The sequence below is a fragment of the Staurois parvus genome, unplaced genomic scaffold, assembly GCF_062004578.1.
Source record: "Staurois parvus isolate SC_StPar_1 unplaced genomic scaffold, SC_StPar_1.0 ptg001252l, whole genome shotgun sequence".
NCBI classification, from domain to species: Eukaryota; Metazoa; Chordata; class Amphibia; order Anura; family Ranidae; genus Staurois; species Staurois parvus.
The window spans coordinates 1,593,350-1,615,967 of record NW_028319048.1 but is presented as its reverse complement, the minus strand read 5'-3'; the positions used below and the strand labels follow the sequence as shown (position 1 = coordinate 1,615,967).

Below are 22,618 nucleotides of genomic sequence, written 5' to 3'. Positions count from 1 at the left end.
TCTCCCCGGACCCCACATTCACTATATCTGGTCTCCCCGGACCCCGCATTCACTATATCCGCTCTCCCCGGACCCAGCATTCACTATATCTGCTCTCCCCGGATCCCGCATTCACTATATCCGCTCTCCCCGGACCCCGCATTCACTATATCCACTCTCCCCGGACCCCACATTCCCTATATATCCGCTCTCCCCGGACCCCGCATTCACTATATCCGCTCTCCCCAGACCCTGCATTCACTATATACGCTCTCCCCAGACCCTGCATTCACTATATCCGCTCTCCCCGGACCCCGCATTCACTATATCCGCTCTCACCAGACCCTGCATTCACTATATACGCTCTCCCCAGACCCTGCATTCAACCTCTGTATCCACTGTTAATTCAACATTTCTCGAAGAGAGCATGATCTACCCACCCCAGTGACCTCCATTTACCTCTGTATCCAATGGGAATTCAACATTTCTCGAAGAGAGTATGATCTACCCACCGCAGAGTGACCTTCACTTAGATCTGTACTCAATGGAAATTCAACATTTCTCAAAGAGAGCATGACCTACTCACCCCAGAGTGACCCCACTTACTTCTATATCCAATGGGAATTCAACATTTCTCAAAGAGAATATGATCTACCCACCCCCGAATGACCTCCACTTACCCCTGTATCCAATGGGAATTCAACATTTAAGGCTCTCCGGCTTATGGGATCAGAATTCTCATCCCCTGTGTGACATCACTGCCTGAATAAAGAGTTACTATTTGATTTTATTCAGCCACACATGTCATATGGTGGAGACCCCCTGAATTCAACCTGCTACCTTGATAAAAAGAAGCATTCTATTACATTCCACAGGCACTGGAGGAGGAGCAGCACAGACTTTCTAGTCTGAGGGACAATGCTTAGATTTTGTTGTATTACCATACCGGTTCCTGAATCAGATTCTCTGATGAAATGACTTTCTGCCTTCCTCAGACCATCTAAACTGGCTGGATGGCTGTGAGTTCTGATTTTCACTAATCATTTCACTCATCTCCAACTACAAACCTTTGAACATTCTCTAATCTGGTAGCCAGGGGAAGCCCAGATCCGATGGGTAATGCTAGACTGAGGGCTTTTCCTCTTGCCCTGATTTGGGGTAAAAATTGAAATCCATTGAACCCCAATGCTTAACAGCTCAAGATAAGAATGTTTAAGTACAAGAGAAGCTCTGGCATTAGAATTTTTAAAACTGAGTTTGGTTCTATTCATTATTTATTTCAGGTACTTACATAGCGCCATCAATTTACGCAGCGTTTTATATATGTCAGGGATCGCGGCGTCCTGTCAGCCGGCGCATGCGCGCTGGCGACGGCACACGCCGGGACACAAGCACCAGGTCCCGGCGGGCCGCGGATGACAGGACGCCGCGCATGCGCAGTGGGAGCCGCGGGCGCGCCTCGGGCGGCCAATGACAGCCCGGGGGCGCGTTCTGGGCGGCCAGTGACAGTGCAGGGCGCAATATTTAAAGATGCCCTGCAGTGTCACTGATCGCCGCAAGGTCTATTTGAGTTCCTGAGTCCTGTACCTGTGTTTTTGATCCTGATTGACCCTGACTACGCTGCCTTCTCCTGTATTTGACCCGGATTGTCCTGACTACTCTGCCTTCTCCTGCGTTTGACCCGGATTGTTCCTGACTACTCTGCCTTCTCCCATCCTGACCGCCGGCTTGTTTGACCCATCTACGGACTGACTTATCTTGCTGACCCTGCGTGTGACCTGACGATTCTCCGCCTGCTGATTCTGTACCTCGCCTACCCCACGGGACCACTGCTCACGATCCATCCTGCTGACCCTGCGTGTGACCTGACGATTCTCCGCCTGCTGATTCTGTACCTCGCCTACCCCACGGGACCACTGCTCACGATCCATCCTGCTAGGTCCTGCCGTCCTCCTCACATCTGGCTCTCCCGGTACCAATACATCCCCGGAGGTTCCCCCTGCCACTGGTGGGCCTGCTCAGAGGTCGTGACCTGGTCCTGGTCTGTTTCAAGTCCATCCCCACCATCAGGGGCCCTGGTGAAAGCACAGACCGGGACTTAGACTCCACGCTTTGGGTAGGTCTGTCAAGTGGGCAGCCAGAGGCACCACCTGGCGGATCATAACAATATATATATGGTACATTCACATCAGTCCCTAACCCTCAAGGGGTGTACAATCTAAGGTCCCTAACTCACATTCATATACAAGGGCCAATTTAGACAGGATCCAATTAACCTACCAGCATGTCTTTGGAGTGTGGGAGGAAACTGGAGTACCCGGAGGAAACCCACACAGGCACAGTGAAAACATGCAAACTCCAGGCAGGAGGTGCCGTGGCTGGGATTCGAACTAATGACCCTAGTACTTCCAGGTAGAATTGCTAACCATTTAGCCACTGTACTGCCCTATTCTCTGCAAGAGGGAATTGCTTAGCTCCATGTCAGGCACAAATCATGGCCTACTATAAGGCATGTGCCCAATATTCAATGGAACTCCCAAATACACATAAATCAATTAAAAGACTGTCAAAGATATCTGCAGCAACCAGTTGTTGCATCTTGCCAGGTTTTAAAAGCCTGGTTTATCTAAGTTACTCATAATACTTTGCATATTATTGCTGATCTTTGTCCACTTTTATTGAGTTTCTTAGCTAGTCATGCTGCTCATTGCAGAATACGAATCTACTTGAAGTTGTTAGTTACAAGACAGATATTGAAGACTTCTCTGATCCTACACTTTCCCTCATTGCAAGCTTTGAACATTATTTTAATACTCCAGCTAATAAATGTTGGATTGCTGAACTATTCCTGGTGTTAACAAAATTTCACTCCGTTTCAGTAGAGCCACATCTGTCACAAACTCTACAAAGACAGAGACACAACTATGAACAATGCTGAGCTCAGAGACCTCATTGGAAGTTTCTCTTTTCAGAAATGTAAGCGAGGAAGCCAAGGATTCCGGCGAGTCATTATGCAACTTTTTGGCTTTCTGGGTCATGGAAAATCCTCCTTCATCAATACCTGCAAGTATGTCTGGGATGACAGAGGGTACAGCAACATCGCCAAGGCTTCTGATGATGATGAAGGGCACACAATGGTGAGAATTACCTATCCGCTTACGCAAACCATCACTCTTGTTGACAATCGTGGATTCTCCAAAATGGGAAGTTACGAGACTGGGGAAATTTTTGCTCAGCTTGGTAAGTTACAAAAAAAAACAGATGTATGGGAAATGTGCTACAAAAATGTTATGTATTTAGGTTAACTTTCATAGTTACATAGTTTGGTTGAATAAAGACAAATGTCCATTGAGTTTAACCAATGGAAGAAGTAAAAAAAAATAATAGCTTGCATCCACAGGCCATAAACTCACAGTTGGTCCAAAAGAAAAAAAAACTCTTCTGAAATATATTCCAAGTCCCTAAGCAATAGGATACTCCCAAGATTAACAATCTACAAAATTATTTTTTGTGTTTTACAGTCCTAAAAATCAGTATACCCAAAACAAATATGTTATTGGTTAATGGATAATAGAGAGCAAAACTAACATTTTCTTCCATCTTCTGGGAACTTCAGTGGTTAGTTCTTGTTACTTGAGTTTTTAGATATGCACACCTGCAGTGGCCATTGTAGGGGAATCTCACTCTCTTGTAGGCTATTTTTTTTTCATTTTATTGTGGGCATAGTTCTGTTTTCATTTTATGCATTAACATACCTCCTTCGACCATGTTCGTCCGGACAGTATTGTCTGCTGCTGACTTGGGACCATCCATGGGCAGCTTAATTTTTCAATTATTCAAAGAACTTGAATCAGACTCAATTTTACTTCAGCTAATTTCAGTACAGAGGATTTCCAGTGTTTTGTAATGTAAGAAGAGAATCGCTTTCCTAATACATGAGGAGAGGACAGAGAGAGTAACCAAAATCACACAGTAAACAATTAGTGGCCAAAAATTTCTACTAGATGTCAGCGTACTACAGAACAATAGTAACATGATGTAGTTCGATACAACACAGAAACAATACATGAAAGTGGGGCAGAACGGGGTGGGTGAGTGGGAAAATCCAAAGCAGCACTTGATAGTATACACACATTAGTAAAGCCTCCTCTTATCTATGCAATATAGACATGGAAAAGCAGGGAATGGTACATAATAGTCCAAAGCAAAGAAATAAAAGTTTTGTTTTTCAACTTAATCCCCGAAGCTCCTCCTGCTAGCATTCCCTCTGTCATTCGGTTGTGTGTCCATATCTTCAATTATACTTTTTGTAAAGTTATCCTTTAAAAGTTCCCTCATTATCCCCTTAAGCTTTGCATTTACCACATAGTCACCCTTCAAAAGTCTCCCAGCTGAGCCCATCGCCTTCCATCCATGAGAATTGAGATGTCCATTCATTTCTAAGGAAAAGGCCCTTAACCTTTCATCTCAAAGATGGATGCCCTTTCCATAAGAACAAATAGGGATTGAGGTGTCCTTGTGCAGTAGAACTTGGCCAAGACACTTCAGGAGTCACAGATGTGTGGCTCCCAGTGATTTGGACAACAAAGAACTTGAAGGAGTGAAGACAAGTGAATTTAAGTGCCTAAAGGATACTTTTGACCAGGGGTGGAATGACAACTCATGGGGCTCCCGGGCAATAGGGGATCATGGGGCCCCTGTGTCCTTGCCCAAACTCAAAAAAGCCTATGCCAGGGGCATCTCATGGGGCCCCCTACTGACCCTGGGCCCTCAGGCAGTGCCCGAGTTTCCAAATGGTCAGTCCACCCCTGCTTTTGACCTTCGTTTGACTATGCGTACAATGTTATCTTCTTGTCAAACTAGTTTATTAATGTTAAAACAAGATAGAAGTGAGTTCAGATACAGTAAAAGACACAACCCAACGTGGGCTGACAAAAGCCTGAAAGGATGTTACTAATTGGACCATGCAGAAAATATAGTACAAGGCTTTATTAAAAAAAGTATAAAAATATATAAAATTACACAAAAGAGCATAAAAGACCCCACTGACCACAACCACACTAAAATAAAAAAGACAACGTTGTCTCATCACCACTACAGCTGTTCAACCAGCACATACACATGCCCACACATACACACGCCCACACATACACACGCCCACACATACACACGCCCACACATACACACGCTCACACATACACACGCCCACACATACACACGCCCACACATACACACGACCACACATACACAGGCTCACACATACACACGCCCACACGCCCACACATACACACGCCCACACATACACACGCCCACACATACACACGCCCACACATACACATGCCTCACACTGCCCACTGAATCTAATAGACTAGAAATGTCTTGCCGGGTGGGGGCAGCCTGGCTGTTGGGGTAAAGTAAAGCTGGAAGTCCAACAAACAAGCGGAGTGACAAGAGAACAGATGATGCTCCCGTGGCAGGCAGCATCCACACAAATCTCAGTCAAGGGGTGACCTATTACCCGAACAAGGGGTAACTGAATACCCAACTAATCTACTGTATAACAGGCCAGTAGAACAAAGACTCATTGCAGCCTGGTGGCTGATTCACACCATCCAGTCAAATGTAGCAAATAAACTAGTCCAGAATGATGGAGGATAGTGCAAAACTACACTCAATTGTCACTTCATTAGGTCCACCTGTTCAATTGCTTGGTAACACACATTGCTAATCGGCCAATAACATGAAAGCAACTCAATGCATTTAGACATCTAGATGTGGTGAAGACGACTTGCTGAAGTTCAAACCAAGCATCAGAATGAGGAAGAAAGGAGATTTAAGTGACTTTGAACGTGGCATGGTTGTTGGTGCCAGACGGGCTTGACTGACTATTTAAAAAACTGATCTACTGGGATTTTCACACACAGCCAACTCTAGGATTTACAGAGAATGGTCTCAAAAATAGAAAATCTCCAGTGAGTGGCAGTTGTGTGGAGGAAAATGCCTTGTTGATGTCAGAAGTCAGAGGAGAATGGGCAGCCTGGTTCCAGATGATAGAAAGGCAACAGTAACTCATGGACTAAAATCTTAGAGCAATTTTTCCAACACCTTGTTGAATCTATGCCACGAAGAATGAAGGCAAAAGGGGGTCCAACCCGGTACTAGCAAGGTGGACCTAATAAAGTGGCCGGAGAGTGTATATATCCTCTATACAGCAGGATAATGCATAGTGTGCAGCAATAGTGATGCAATGATTCTCCCAGACTGATGTATACTGTAGAGAACATGTAAACAAGCTATGCACTGTGGGGTCCAAACCGCAGCTCACCCAGACCTATAGGGGTTTATTTACTAAAGCTGGAGAGTCCAAAATTAGACTCACTTCTGCATAGAAATCAGCTTCCAGGTTTCATTGCCAAAGCTTCATTGAACAAGCTGAGGTTAGAAGCTGATTGGTTTCTATGCAGAAGGGAGTCTGATTTTGGACTCTCCAGCTTTAGTAAATAAACCCCTTAGAGTCCAGCTGCCTTCCAACAGCATCAGCAGGGGAATGCAGAGTTGCTGCAATACTTCTGTGACCCGCAGGGGGGCAGTATAGGGTACGGCTATCGCTGCCAGGCCCTCCCATCTACTGCCCAGTATAGGATGCTTCATTAATCATGGAAGACTCTAGCAGTGTGGATATCCATAGAGTATGTGCCAGCCGAGGGCTAGTAAAACACAGACAGAGTATAATACAGTACAGCACAAAAAAGAAATAAGGAAAAGGCGAAGAGAGCACAAAAACACAACAAAATAAAAGCATACATAAGATGATGCCAACATACATACATCAGCTGTGACTTTACCCGATGATAGCGGAGCAAGATCATAACATAATACCATCAACAAAAGTGTAGCTCAAGAGTCGGGGCTAAATGGTTAACACATCTGCCTGACAGCATTAGGTCATTGGTTCAAATCCCAGCCACAGCACCACCTGCCTGGAGTTTGCATGTTCTCCCTGTGCCTAAATGGGCTTCCTCTGGGTACTCTAGTTTCCTCCCACACTCTAAAGACATGCTGGTAGGTGAATTGGCTCCTGTCTAAATTGTCCCTAGTATGTGAGTTAGGGACCTTAGATTGTACGCCCCTTGAGGGTTAGGGACTGATGTGAATGTACAATATATATGTAAAGTGCTGTGTAAATTGATGGTGTTATATAAGTACATGAAATAAATAAATAAGAGTTAGTAATCAGCTAGTGCAGATAATGGTAAACACAGGTATAGTGGGAAGACTGGAAGGCTAACCGAATGGGCTTGTGAGGGCATAGGGGCATAATGCTGTGAATCTGAATAGAATAGGTGCAATTACTGCAACCTGAGCCAAAAGGAAAGAAAAAAAATGAGAAGGGAAAGGGAGGAGCAAAAGAGAGAGGAGCAGAGAAAGGGAAGAAAAATATGGGTCAAGAATAAAGTATAGAATGGAGGGATCCCTGGGGGATGATGTGACTACAAGCACGTGAGGCGTATATTGGATGTGTGTCTTCAGAGAAGGACTACCAAGGCAGCAACAAAGATTTGTCAAAATTAGGGGGTAGGTAATGCATCACCCAAGGACACCTTCATTTCTCATATTTAGGAATTGTATCTTGGCTGATAGCTTCCATTTTGTTGTGGATCATGGCTTGATCTATTTGGCAATGTTTTATTTGGTGGCTGAAATGATCCATAATAAAAGTTTAAATTGGCGATGTGATAGACTTGCCGGTCTAGAGCTTAAAGTGCCATAGAAGGTTCTGGAGGAAGGAGGAATAGTAACGTCAAATAAACATACAATATTATCATCTAGTTTGTGAACTATGCAGAAATGAACTCTGATGTTTGGCAGTAATCCTGTACATGACGTGTCTCTCCTTCTTGTAGGGAATCTACTTCCTCTGGACACCCCAGTGGAGTGGAATGAAGGCTTCGGACTTGCAAACAGAATTGTGGAAGCTGACAATTCAGTGAAAGTGTCCGATTTTATAGTTCCAATATTCATATACAGGTAAGGCATATAAAGTGGTAAGGACCAATCAGGTCAAGGGTGATTTCTGCTTTCAATAACTTCTATTCTAGGCTGACAAAAAACATAAAACTTAAAGAAACCTGCCATAACTTTTGCAGGTAAAAATCATATATTTTAAATGCTTTCATATAGTATTTTTTCTTTCTATTATAGCACCTTCCTAGATAGATACATAAAGTCAAATGTGTTTTCTTGATAGGTAAATTTAGTTTTCATGCTGTAGTCAGGGAGGTTGTAATTGTTGTTAGGTAAATGCGTAACTTGCACACTGCTGTGTTCTGCTAGGTAGGTCTGCTCAGTGTGATCAGCTACAGCCAGGTTGATAACTCCCTCTGCATGCAGAGAGCTTGAAAAGTTTCTGGATAATTGGTGTAATTGGAGTACTTGGTGTCATTCTGGACTCCAACCTATCCTTCCAGCCCCAAGTCCAATCTTTAACAAACTCGTGCGACTCCACCTCCGCAACATCGCCAAAATCCGCACGTTCCTAACCCCAGAAACCACTAAACAGCTCATCCACTCCCTCATCATATCACGACTCGACTACTGCAACTCCCTCCTCACTGGCCTGCCTCGCCGCTGGCTATCCCCGCTTCAGTCCATCCTGAATACGGCTGCCAGACTCATTCACCTTTCCAACCGCTCCGTTTCCGCCACCCCCCTCTGCCAATCCCTCCACTGGACTCCATTCAGTGTCCTCCACCCCCCTCTGCCAATCCCTCCACTGGCTTCCGATTGCGCAACGGATCAAATTCAAAATCCTAACGCTGACGTACAAAGCTGTCCACCACACTGCCCCGAACTACATCATTGACCTAATATCCAAGTACCGCCCAGCACGCACACTCCGCTCCTTACAAGACCTCCTTCTCTCTAGTTCCCTGGTCTCCTCCTCCCATGCCCGCCTACAGGACTTCTCCAGGGTGTCATCCATCCTCTGGAACTCCCTGCCCCAACCCATCAGATTATCACCTACTCTACTCTCCTTTAGGCGCACCCTGAAAACCCATCTCTTCAGGGAAGCCTACCCCACCCCCTGCTAACTTGCCGACCTCCTCCACTCTTCCTACCACTCCATCCCCCACAGCTATCTCCTCCTGTACCACCATCCCCTCCCTCCTAGATTGTAAGCTCGAAAGAGCAGGGCCCTCGATCCCTTCATGTTTTGCATTGTATTGGTATTGTTCTGTCACATGTTCTGTCCCCCTTTGTAATGTACAGCGCTGAGCGAACTATTGGCGCTTTATAAATACTGTATAATGATAAGAATAATAATAGGTGTGGAGCTAATCAGATGGCATCAAGAATATGGATGCAGCTCTGGCCTATCCCAGAGAGCCAGTTTTTGATGGCATGCTGGGTAACTGTATATATTCAGTGAGCACACTGAGCTCTGGGTCTTTCAGGTATAGGATTGGTCCAGCCTGGAGGGTGAATGCTGCCTTCCCAGGCAATGTTGCTTTATCTACTGCCATAGGCCTCAGGTGGACAACCTCAGAGCCTAAATGTTGAGACATGAGTACTGCTAAAGCTGACTGAAGGGCCATCTACTGAAGATCTTGTCTGGTATCACAGAGGAAGGAAGAGGAAGGTGTCCATCTGCTCTTGGGCCTTGTGAGTACAGACACCTCTAAAGGATCTTAAAGACTTTATGCTACTAGGACCCCTCTGATGCTAGGAAGTCAGGTACAGGTCTAGCAAAGGGGACAGTGGCTGGTGTTCCGAAGAGCTTTGTCCATTTAATCTCCTACTTCAAGGGACTTTGCTTTAGTTTGCTATTACTACTACTACTGCTGCCTTAAAACTGAAGTCTACTGTTTATTTCAAGCACGGACTTCATCATAGCTTATCCGAAAAAATACCTAAAGTCCTCAACTGTACATAGTTCTTGTTTTTGGAGTATCCCACCTATTCCCTCATCCCTATCCAAGTTCTTCAAAATTAAAAACAATAAAACCAACACCCCTAGATTGGTCATTGAAGAAACGTGTGAATGAGCCTATGTGCCTGGCTGTGGGGCAAAGCTTTTGGGGAAGACTTGGATGGAATTCCCGCAGCTCCTACGGGAGTAGCACTACACTATAAATTATATATATATATGAAATTGTCATCAAGTTCTCCAGGAAGGGTCAATACCCTGGCCCACAGGATTGGCTCCATAAAGTGCATTCTTTACTGACCTTGTTAGATGGCCTGTAAAATTCTGGTTCCACTGGTATTACTCCATGCAATGAATTGGAGCTCAGATTATGGTGGAATTAGTAAACTTTTTGAAGTTTGTGCATATTGAAGTGTTTATTTGATATCATTAGCAGGTCACTGCTGGTAATTACATTTTTAGAACCCCACTTAGACTTTCTCCCTTCAGAAGGTTCACCATCCAGGAAGATAGGATGTCTGCAATACTATGCTTGTGAACAGCTAGGAACAAAGTTGCCATGGAATGGTCTGCAAGAACAATTTTTGGATTCCCCTATTGAACTACTGACCAAGCAAAAATATGTGTTTAGAATGTGTTGATTTATGTCCAAGAATATGTGACAGTGGAGGGGGGTCTCAGTACCCATCTGACCCACATCAAGCATCAATGGAATATATCAAACAAAAAAAGAGCAAACACTGCGCTAGGGAAAAAAAACATAAAAAGCTGCCAGCACAATGAGTCCAGATTCATAAAACTGAAAAAGATGCATGTGAAATAAAAATATTAATACATGACTATACGAAATAATGAAATAAATAATGTAGATGAATCACAAAAAACACAAAAAAGTGTAAAAAACAATATTAAAAGTTCAATATAGTGCTTGTGTGATAATATAATCTTCTTAGCGAGACAATGCCACAAAAAGTGCAGAGGAGAAGGTGAGAAGGTGCTCAAGGAGAGCCCACAATCCGAGAAGAAACACAACTGTGGCTTCTTAGCAGAATGCAGTGACCCCTGCATGAACAGGCAGTAAGTCATACAGCCCTTGTTCAAAAAACAGTGTCATTTCCGGGATGATATCTCCTCCAACTGACACTCGGGAAGAAAGATAGCTGCCAAAGATTGCTCCGAGGTGGAATATAGAACACCTCTATAGTGTAAAACCGCGTAATAAATTTCAATAAAAGTGAAAGACTTTGACGTACCTGATTGGAGACTGAAATGACGAGGTTGGCCTCACTTGTGTCACTAGCCCTGTCCCCACTGGAAGTGGAACAGAGGGTGTCTAGGGACCAGGGGGACAAGAGCGCCAGCAGATGTTGTTTGCAGCTCTTGTAGTTGGAGACTTTGGAAGACCGATGAACCTCCGATTCAGGCACCGTAGTAATATGCAGAGCTGGTATGGTAGATTGCCAGGCGGTCACCAGAGCAAGGCAGGAAGCTGGGATGGGAGACAGCAGCAATGTCAAAGGAATAGCCAGGGTCATCAAAGGGGGGACAGCGAGATACCAAATCATAAGCAAGCCAAAGTCAGGAGCAGAGCTGAAGTCAGGAACCAGTATCAAGCAGGAGAGTAATCAGAGTCAGGTCAGGAACAAGCTGGGTCAGCAACAAGGAAATCACACAGGAACAAGCAGGAAACAGGGAACAGCTGAAGACCAATCAGCAATCAGCACAGGCATAGGCACCTCTTAAATAGTCCGTCTGGCACCAATCTTCACCGTGCGCGTGCATGTGCGTGTGCATGATCGTGCATTTCTGTGCACATGCGCACGTCTATTCACCAGCCGTCTCATGGGAATTCCCTTACAGAGACACTCACAATAAAAAGGGATGTCAACAGGCATATCCAGCAATACAAATTCTCCGAAGCGGCATTCCTGTGGCCAGCTGCGAGCATGACATCTATCCCTATCCAATAGCGATCCACGTGCGTGATACTGTCACCGCCGGAAACCCCACCCAACGCGTTTCGTCATAAGTGAAGTCTTCGCCCATCCCCTGACTGTCCCCTGACTGTCTGAACTATATGTTTATTTATTTCCTTTATTTGGTGTAATTATTTCTCAATATTTTAGCGCTGCACTTTTCTTTCACAAGCATCAATGGTCCCTGAGTTACAGAAGGTCCTTGTGCACAAAGGAAATGTCTGCCCCTGTGTGTGCAGGGTTCCAGGGTTCCAGCCATAGAATGTAAAGAATGTAGCAATGAGTTGCAGATACATGTAAAGATCTATTTATACAAGTCTTGGAGATATGCTGTATTACTTTTATTCATGCTTACAGTCATACAACATTTAATGGTCACCATACTATATACTACTCTGTCTGTGCAGTGCAAAGAAAGGAATTTGTGCAGAAGAAGAAAATGATTTGTTGGAGCTGATTGTCACAGCCAGAGATCTCACAGGTAATACACCATTCAATAACTGATTTCAACAAAATGGGGTGGAGGGCAAAATATTTGGGGGATACCTCCAAGGAATGGAATCTCTGTGATAATAAATATTCCTCATGAACTCTCTATCGTCTGATGTTTACAGCTTCACTAAATAAAAAATGTTTATGCTCAGTTCTGATGCCTGATTATAATGGGATAGATATAGGCATTTTGTGTGACCCCAATGAAGACAGCAAGATGGACCTGGTGAACAGCAGCTTGCACTGAAGTCCTAGTTAAGGTACAACCAAAGGCCAAACTTTTTGTTTTTAGTTTTGGATGGAGTGGAGATGGATTAGAACCCTCTGCCAGGTTTTTATTGCTGTCTGTTCCCTTGTTAGGGAAATTCACCCTCTCCATTGCTCCTGTTTACCATTATCATTGAAAGTGAAAGCAAAATAAAAAATCCAAAATTTTGAGTTGCCCCCAGAAAAGTAAGTCTTCCCTGAGGGGAAGTCTCCCGATGGGGACACTAGTTCCGGTGGCCTGGGGGAGGCCAAAGGGATTCTCTTAATTTGCAAAAATTTCCTCTCACTTCCTGTTTACTTATAGGTCAGAAAGTGATGGTTAATCTCCCCAATGGGACACAGATGGTGAAAAAAATCTGACAGGGGTTATAACCCTTCTTTGCTCTATCCAAAGGGTTAAAAAAATGTTTTGTCTTTAGTTCTTCTTTAAAGTGACAAACATGTCATACCCACTCTGTGTAATAGTTTTGCACAGAGCAGCCCCGATCCTCTTCCTCTGAGGTCCCCCTCTGGCAGTCCAGGCTCCTCTTTGACGGGTGCTCCCATGGAAAGCAGCTTTCCATGGTGGCACTCTTTCGGGTTTGCTCCTAAGCTGCCCTGTCCTTGTCCATTGTTCAGCCCTGCCCGCCGCTCGCTCATCACAGCATTTGATTGTCAGCCAATGGCTCCCGCTGTTATCAAACTGCCCAGTCAGGAGGGAGACATCGGCTAGAGCAGGGGTGGGCAAACTTTTTGACTTGAGGGCCGCAATGGGTTCATATATTGGACCTGGGGGCCGGACCAAGAGTAGATGAATGATGTGTATGTGTCATCCATAGTAAGTATAGTAATATTCCCCCATAGTAAGCATAGTAATTAATCCCCCATATAGTAATTAATCCCCCATATAGTAATTCATCCCCATAGTAATTCATCCCCCATAGTAATTCATCCCCCATATAGTAATTCATCCCCCATAGTAATTCATCCCCCATATAGTAATTCATCCCCCATAGTAATTCATCCCCCAAATAGTAATTCATCCCCCATAGTAATTCATCCCCCATATAGTAATTCATCCCCCATAGTATTTCATCCCCCATATAGTAATTCATCCCCCATATAGTAATTCATCCCCCATAGTAATTCATCCCCCATAGTAATTCATCCCCCATATAGTAATTCATCCCCCATAGTAATTCATCCCCCATATAGTAATTCATCCCCCCTATAGTAATTCATCCCCCATATAGTAATTCATCCCCCCATAGTAATTCATCCCCCATATAGTAATTCATCCCCCATAGTAATTCATCCCCCATATAGTAATTCATCCCCCATAGTAATTCATCCCCCATAGTAATTCATCCCCCATAGTAATTCATCCCCCATATAGTAATTCATCCCCCATAGTAATTCATCCCCCATATAGTAATTCATCCCCCCTATAGTAATTCATTCCCCATATTATTTCATCCCCCATAGTACTATTCCCCCCCCAAGTAGTAAGCCAAGTCCCCCCTGTGTCAATTCACTTACCTTTGCTCCGCGCGTTCCTCTTGCCGTGTTCCCGCGCCGTTCCGGTCTTCAGGGCGGACTGTGAGAGGAGCCTAGCTCCCCTCTCGTTCGTCACGCTGCCCCGCCTACACACATCCTGACAGCCAATGTATCACACTCCGCGGACCGGATTAAAAGGTCCGCCGGGCCGTATACGGCCCGCGGGCCGTAGTTTGCCCATTGCTGGGCTAGAGCCACTGCTCTCGTACACATCGCTGGATAAGATCGAGCTCAGGTAAGTATATAGGGGGGCTGGGGGAAATCCTGCAGCACAGAAGGTTTTTCACCATAGAATTCAAGGAATTCAAGGAAGGTGAAAAACCTTTAGGCTTTAGAACCACTTTAAGTCATACTAAATTTGTGGACTCGTAACTCCATTTAGAGGTCCCATCAGTCACATATTTTAGTAAGGTGGCTTGGGACTTGGTCATTTTGGCCAGTTAGGAGCCCAAACCCTCCAACACGACCCAGTCTATAAGGTAAAGAAGATGTCATTTATTTTCTTTCTTTTGTTTCTAATTAGCAAACAGTTAAAATGACTTTGTAGGAGGTTGATGAGAGAATTCTGAAAGTATTCTGTAGATACTCCCCAGATAACCTTTATATCCAAGTATGGGTGCCTCAAAACTCAACTATTTCACTAGATATCTCTGTAAAAATAATTTTGGTATAGTACATAATAATAGTATACCAGTATTTTTATTTTATATTTTTATTTTATTATAGATGTAACTGTAAACACAGCCTTTCTCAACTTTTTTACCCCTGAGGAACCCACAAAATACCTTTCATGTTCTTAGGGAACTCCTGCTAGTAAAAGTTATCCCTACAGCTCATAATATAGTAGCATTATCCGTAAGTTGAAAAATGTTTTATATAAAAGAATAAGTAATGAGGTGCACCTAGAGTATTTCACAGCCAAGGAAGATAATTTTGTTACCAACCTCCTACAAAATTCATTTTAGTAATATTCTTGAAATAAATAATAACTGTATGAGATATGCAAATGACCAGTTCCTGTTTACTTCAGGGGTGTACCCAATCGTTGTTCTTACCCATAAATCCAGTGAAAAGACTACAGATGTGACCAGGAAATTCCGAAAACTGGGGGTGGAGAGGATATTTGCCCTGGAAAATTATACCCTCGATGACCACAGACAGTCAGCCTCAAAACACCAGGAAGTCCTGAGGTTACTCTATGACGTTATTAAAGATGTAGAGTTCCAGGTGGGCCAGCCGCGGAACCCCGAGGAGGAGATGACAGAGCGGAAGACATTTGTTCTTCAATACATTCACCACAACGAACTGAAAATTCAGTTCCAGCGGTCAGAGATGGAGTCTCTCAAGGAACAAAGCAAGCTGGAGGATGAGTTGAGACACCAAAGAGAACAATATGAGGAAAAGTTTCAGGAGAATGAAAGAAAGTTTCAAGAGGAAATGAGGAAACTGGAGGAAGAGTTTGGAGCCCAGAGATTACAAGAGCAGAGATCCTCCAAACATTCAAACTCGAAACGCAGAAAAAGGAGAACGTGGTTTTTCTAGGAAGTCATGGGAAAGTTGGACAATGCCGACCATTCCTGTATTTAATAACTTTAAAGTATTTTTCATTTTTAATGTCCAAGGTGGAATGAGCAAAAACTAAACAGTGAACCAACAAAGTGCCTGTGAACAAAAAAGCACTTAGGGTGTGTTTCTGGTCTACCTCCTGAAGAAATAGGACCCCTCCGTGACCCCCCAGGTAAGGGTAAGACACACTTCGGTCCACCTAGCCAAAAGACCTGGTGGACCCCTCTCCTCATGGTCAGCCACGGCTGATCACCAATTACTAGATGAGGCTCTGTTGAATGGAAGGAACCCAATGTCCACACATAGACTTCAGGGTAGGCCCAAAGAGCCCCACTCTCCATCCTGAGTGAAAAAGGCAACAAGAAAATAAGAGAAAGGTGACAAACGTGGCGAGGAAAAGTAGCACACATAGGTGCATTGGCTGGGCCTTGTGGCCTGGTAACAAAAACGACCACTGTGATGAACCGTCCCTTTGTGATAACATTTTGCCCTATTTCAGTTTTCTCCCCTTGGTAAAGCTGTATATGCTTAGCAGCTGTTATCTAGACAGACATTCTACACTTTGTTTAGGGAAATGTGACCTTGTAGTCTTTCATTTCTATACAGTTCATACTGTATTGTTGGTTGTAGGATTTTGTTGTGGGTGGGGAAAACCCGGAGCCAGGCTGTCTGGTGGGGGTGAAGCTGTGTATACTGAGCTGTGTTTAATAAAGATTGATTCATTTCACCCTACACGAAGTTCCGACTCGTGGTTTGGGATATCAGGGAAGGATTGTTTTTGAGCTCTAATACCTGCCTTGACAGAGCGCTGGAAGACTTGCCAGAAAAGGGGACCATTGGCTGAGACGCATCGCTCCGCACGAGGAAGCCCAGGCAGAACGATTAAGCCACAACCACCTCAAACTTCCTGGCAATTCCAAACTGTCAAAACAGCAGCCGGGGATTCATGTGGAAATTCAGTAGCTTTAATAGCTACTGTTGTAAAAAAATAGACCATCATACACAGTGTTTATAAATACTGTCCAGATGTAACATCATTACTTTTGCATTTACTCTTTCATTCATCTGCAGAATAAAGGAATGAGCTCCATCTGTATACGATGTCAGCTAAACCAACCTGAAAATTGAAAAAAAAAAATAGTCTTTTGTTCCTATTTAACCCTTTAATTTCTCCTTAGTTTACCTAAATCTGTCCTAATTATTTTCTTCTTCACCTTCTCCCCTTAGTTAATATTTTTCTGTTGTTTATTTTTATTTCTATTTTTCTAACCATTCACTTTTAAACGTTTTTTTTTTTAAATCTGTATTAATTTTTGTTTTCATTGATTTTTGTTGAACAAAAAAAAAGCCTTTATGTGATTTGTAAATAATTTTGCAATATTTTGTACCGGAGTCATAACTAGTGTTTTAATCTGAACAAAAAATGGAATAAAAAGTATACTTTGTATCTAGTCAATTATTATTTTTTTTTTTAAAGAAGATTTATTGGGTTTTTTAAGTCATACAGGTGAGTAGACCATACAAGCGATATAAAGAAGGAACACAAATCAGATTCATATTATAATGCAATACAATAAAGCAATATTACAATAATTTATTACCGTATTGGTAGTGTTTAGACCAGGCATGTCCAAAGTCCGGCCTGCGGGCCATTTATGGCCCGGGGGTCGGTTTAATACGGCCCTCCAACAGCCCTCCCTGCTCTGTGTAATGTGGCCCTCCCACGGCCCTCCCTTCTATGGCAGACAGTCTTCTGCTTGAGAGCGCATGCCTGACTGCGGCGCGTTCTCCCTGGTCTGTGTAAATGCGGCTGTCGCACGGCCCTCCCTTCTGTGGCAGACAGTCTTCTGCTTGAGAGCAGTGCGCATGCGTGACTGCGCCGCGCTGGGAGTGACAGAGGGCGGTGACGTCAGGGCCGGGCTTCCAGCGTGAAGTGTGTTTCTCTTCCCCTCCCGGCTGCCGAGCAGAGACTTCAGCTCCAGCTACCTTTTTCACCCTTCACATTAGTGCAGGTAAGTTTTTTTTTAATTTATTTTCAATACATTGTAAAAACTCAGCTGTCAGTTGATCTTAATGTTATGAAATGAAAAGTATGTCGTTTGCAATTAACTTGGCATAAAATAATTTATTTGCATTTAATTGTAATGGTTCAAAGAATGTTCGGCAAATGTTCGGCCCTCCACCATGTTCACTTCATCCAATCTGGCCCTCTTTGAAAAAAGTTTGGACACCCCTGGTTTAGACTATTAGTTATCGATAATGGAAGAGGTAGGGCCTCATAGATTACCAGGAGAATATTTGGAGTTTGTAGGATGAGTGGGTGAGTAAAGTGATAACATATTGGTGTCGGCTTTTGGTTGTGAGTGTGTGTGGGGTTTGGATGTGTTGATTGAGGTCTACCGTGAACTATGACTTCATGTAAGAGATATAAATACTGGGAAAGGCTGTATAAGAGCATGAAATAGGTAGCGAGGAAGAAGAGGGTTAAGATGGAGAAAGAGAATGAAGGGGAAGTAACAGAACAGCTGCCTGGGAAACACTGAGCAGCCCTAGATAATCAACCCCTGCTCCACTGATTACAGAGACGTTAGCTCAACTAACCACACCCTCCTTCCTGCATGCCTGAACTAAGGACAGATGGATTCCAGGAAGTGAATGTGACATGAATCATCTGCCCTTACTCAATTGGCCATGGCCAGAAATGCTAAGGGGGTTGTTTGTTTTCAAAGTGATTACTCGGCAAAATAAAGCATGGAGAAATGGATTTATGGATGGGGGAGTTTGCTTTGAGTATTTTAAATGAATTAAATAGAGATTTAGGTTTGTGGTGTTCAGATGCAGCATAGTTCTGCTTTAATAGTATGCAGTATCTGCAGTATCAGTGAAGCAGGACTATTTACACTCGGGATTTGTTTTAAGCAGTATTGAGGTTCTCTAGTCATGAGCCTGGGCTCAATCCATGCCCAAGTTGCACTTACATGGGGCAGGGATTCTTGTAACATCATTGACCCAATATGGCCATATTAGTTCAATGTTCAATGTCATTGCCCTCTAATGGCCATGTTGTGGTATTAGGCTATTGATGTCATGAGCATCCCCCTTAGAGTATGTAGAGCTGTGAGGCTGTAAACCTTCCAACCACTGCTGATGGGCCCAGGAATGACAGCTTACCCTCGTTCGGTCCAAACCCAAGCTCATCACTAAGGCCCCTTTCACATGGGATGGACCCTTGCTTTCTCAGCATTGGATCTCTCCCCTGATCCCCACTGAGCAAGTGGATGACAGGTCCGTGTCCACTCCGCTGCTGCAGAATGAACCAGACACAGCCCACTGTCCCATATGGGCAGCTGGCTGGATTCATACCACCTTTTCATTTCCATCCGACTGCCATCTATTCCAATCCAATGGACGACAGGGGAACAGATCCCCATCTCTTTTTGGCAGATTGGATTGGATGTCAAAGGGTGGAAATGGACAGATGTCCATTTACAACCGCCGTTCCATAGAGGAGAATAGAAGTTTACAGATCTGCCTGAACAATGGGCAGGCGGCAAGTCCGTGTGAAAGGGGCCTCTTATACACAATGCTGCATACCACCCAGGGGCGGTCTAACAACTCATGGGGCCCCCGGGCAATAGGGGATCATGGGGCCCCTATGTCCTTGCCCAAACTCAAAAAAGCCTATGAAAAAGGTACCAGTGGCATCTCATGGGGCCCCCTACTGACCCTGGGCCCTCAGGCAGTGCCCAAGTTTCCAAATGGTCAGTCCGCCCCTGATACCACCCCAAGCACCCAGATTTCAATGTGACGTAGTTACTGTAGCTCAATGAATAGACCGTTTCTGGTTTCAGTCTACGTAAAGCTGTACAAAGCAGCTATTTTACTGGGTGACAATTCATGTGTTTCTTTTTCGAACTTGTAAAAGTCTCATTTCCGTGTGATTGTATGGGAAGGAGGTGATAGTTTAAATTGGGCGGCATAAGGCTATACAAACATTGAATTATTTTACAATTTGTTGACCTAAAATCTGAAACAGCTCTTCGGTGAGTCACCTCTGCAAATACCGGTCTTGTGGTAATAAAGTTTTCTCCACGCGTTTTACAGACACGCGTTTTATGAGTCTCTGGGGTCAGACAAAGTCCCAGCAGACAAACATTGCTGTTCTCACTAATAAACCCTTCTCTAGACACAATCAGAAGGGGGTAATCAATACAGCTGAGATCCTCCCTCATTAGCTGGAAGATAGATCAAGTCCCGTAAAACAATGAAGAAACACACAGAATATATGTAATGTCAACTCAGTAAAGGAAAACTAGGGTGTGTTCATGTCAAAGGTGCCTAAAGGCTTCTATACATTAGCAGTGTGAAAAGTCATCTATGATGGATTACTTTTTTGAGGAATTTGACAAGCAGCTCAAGGGCAATATGTCACCTGTATGTCTGTTGTAACCAGTGACAGCCCAGCACATCCGCCTGCATTGCACTTGGTTGCAGCACGATTCCATTCAATTGAATAAGTCATGTTGGCTGCCTGTCCAATGCAACTGGTTGTATAAAAGCTTAATGGTCCCTTTCAGGCTAACAAGGTCCGATAAATCGGATGGCGCTGACTAGTGAGGGTGCAGGCTGGGGAAAGGTTTGTCCCGTCCCAAAGCATGCTGTCAAAACAGGAAGATAAAGCCTGACCTCCACATACCTTACCTGGCCCAAGAGGTTAGCAGGTAAAAGCAGGCCTAGCTTGATTCATCCAAGCCATGCCCCCAACATGTTTCGTCCCTCCCCTGTGCTATCGCATCATATTTTTATTTGTTTAATTTATTTATTCCAGGTAAATATAGCGTCATCAATTTACGCAGTGCTTTACATATATATTGTGCATTCACATCAGTCCCTAACCCTCAAGGGGTGTACAATCTAAGGTCCCTAACTCACATTCATACATACACATACTAGGGACAATTTAGACAAGAGTCAAGGCTGTCTAAATGCAGCAAACGCAGTGGCTGTTGGCCATGTTACCTTGCTGCTCATCCTTTTTTTAAAAAAATTTCCCCATCTCAGCGCTTCTGATTTCCCACAGCTTCTCTCATCTGTTTCCTGTCTATCTGTCCTCACTGCAGCATTGGCTGAACACCATTAATCTGGACCAGGTTACTGACAGAGACGATGGTGGACTATGGCTGCACAATCTGCATTAGACATGTGCGGTTCGTTTTGTTCCAAATCGAAATTCGGATGTGTCCAAATTCCTGCATTACAATAGTAACAAATTTAAATGAATCCAAAATAACGAAACAACATTTCAGCTGAAATTTGGATCAAATTCAAATTGATTAAAAAAGGAAAGCAAATTTGAAAGCAAAATTCTAAATATACTGTAAGCATATTGCTATTTTTCTTACTGTGTGTATTAGTGTTATAATATAGCCATCTTCCAAAATTTGACCTTTGAAAAGAATAGAATAAAACAGACTAGAATATAAAAGAACAGAATAGAAAATATTATTATTATTACACAGTATTTATATAGCGCCAAAGGGTTTGCTCAGCGCTGTACAATAGCGAGGGGGACAGAACATGAGACAAGACAGTAACAATACAATACACGAGGGGTTCGAGGGCCCTGCTCTTTCGAGCTTAAAAGCTAGGCAGGAGGGGATAGTGGTACAGGAGGAAGTGGCTGTGGGGAATGGAGTGGTGGGAGGAGATCAGTTGTTAGGGGAGGTTGGGGTAGGCTTCCCTGAAGAGATGGGTTTTCAGGGTGCGCCTGAAGGTGAGAAGGGTAGGTGACAGTCTGATGGATTGGGGTAGGGAGTTCCAGAGGATGGGGGAAGTCCTGGAGAAGTCCTGAAGTCGGGTGTGGGAGGAGGAGACCAGGGAGCTAGAGAGTAGGAGGTCCTGTGAGGAGCAAAGGGCACGGGTAGGGTAGTATTTGGGTATCAGGTCGGTTAGGTAGTTTGGGCGGCGTTATGAATGGCTTTGTAGGTCAGAGTTAGTCATTTGAATTTGATGCGCTGGGCAATCGGGAGCCAATGGAGGGAATGACAGAGGGGGGAGGCAGATGTGGAGCGGTTGGTGAGGTGGATGAGTCTGGCCGCCGAGTTCAGGATAGACTGGAGTGGGGATAGCATTTGTTTGGGTAGGCCAGTGAGAAGGGAGTTGCAGTAGTCCAGGCGTGAGATAATCAGGGGGTGTACGAGTTGTTTAGTAGTACCTGGGGTGAGGAATGTACGTATCTTGGAGATGTTGCAGAGGTGGAGCCTGCATGATTTTGATAGTGATTGGACATGAGGTTGGAAGGAAAGGTTTGAGTCCAGGGTAACACCCAGGACGTTGGCGTGTGGGGTGGGATTGATGGTGGCGTTGCTAGTCCTAATATAGGAATATATTAGAATGGAATATATTTAAATAGAATAGAGTAGACTAGAAAACTAGAATAGAAAATAATGGAGTAAAACAGAACAAAAAATAGAATAGAATAGAAAATAAAGGAATATCATAAAATTGGCCAGAATAGCTGCCTGAGACTAACACCACTGAGCTCATATCGTACGTATATATCAGCTGTGAAAACCGTTGGTTTCTGATCTATCAAGTATCTGGAAGAGGGAAATACACTTCAGAAACTCCTGCAGTAAATGGTTTACAATCTGTTATCTGGTCCTTGAGCTTTGTCCTCACATCATACACATTCCTGAATAACAGACAACTGGACTTCCACACAACACTTCCTCATCAGGGGTGAGGTTCGGGTTTGGCGCTATCAGAGGTTCGAGGTGCATACCGCGTATTAGAGGTTCAATGTTCCACTAATTTTGGAGAATTTCTTCCAGACAAATTCTTTGCGGTAAAGCGAAACAAAAAGAGAGCGCAC

General features: G+C 44.0%; 1 pseudogene across 1 annotated transcript; it reads left to right on the top strand.

The window, feature by feature from the left end:
- The first annotated feature begins 2,766 nt into the window (after positions 1 to 2,766).
- Positions 2,767 to 17,004, top strand: LOC149437863 (uncharacterized; annotated as a pseudogene). The gene is made up of 4 exons (XR_016307991.1): positions 2,767 to 3,219; positions 7,884 to 8,007; positions 12,291 to 12,364; positions 15,209 to 17,004. The product of XR_016307991.1 is annotated as an uncharacterized LOC149437863 (transcript).
- The last annotated feature ends 5,614 nt before the right edge of the window (positions 17,005 to 22,618 follow it).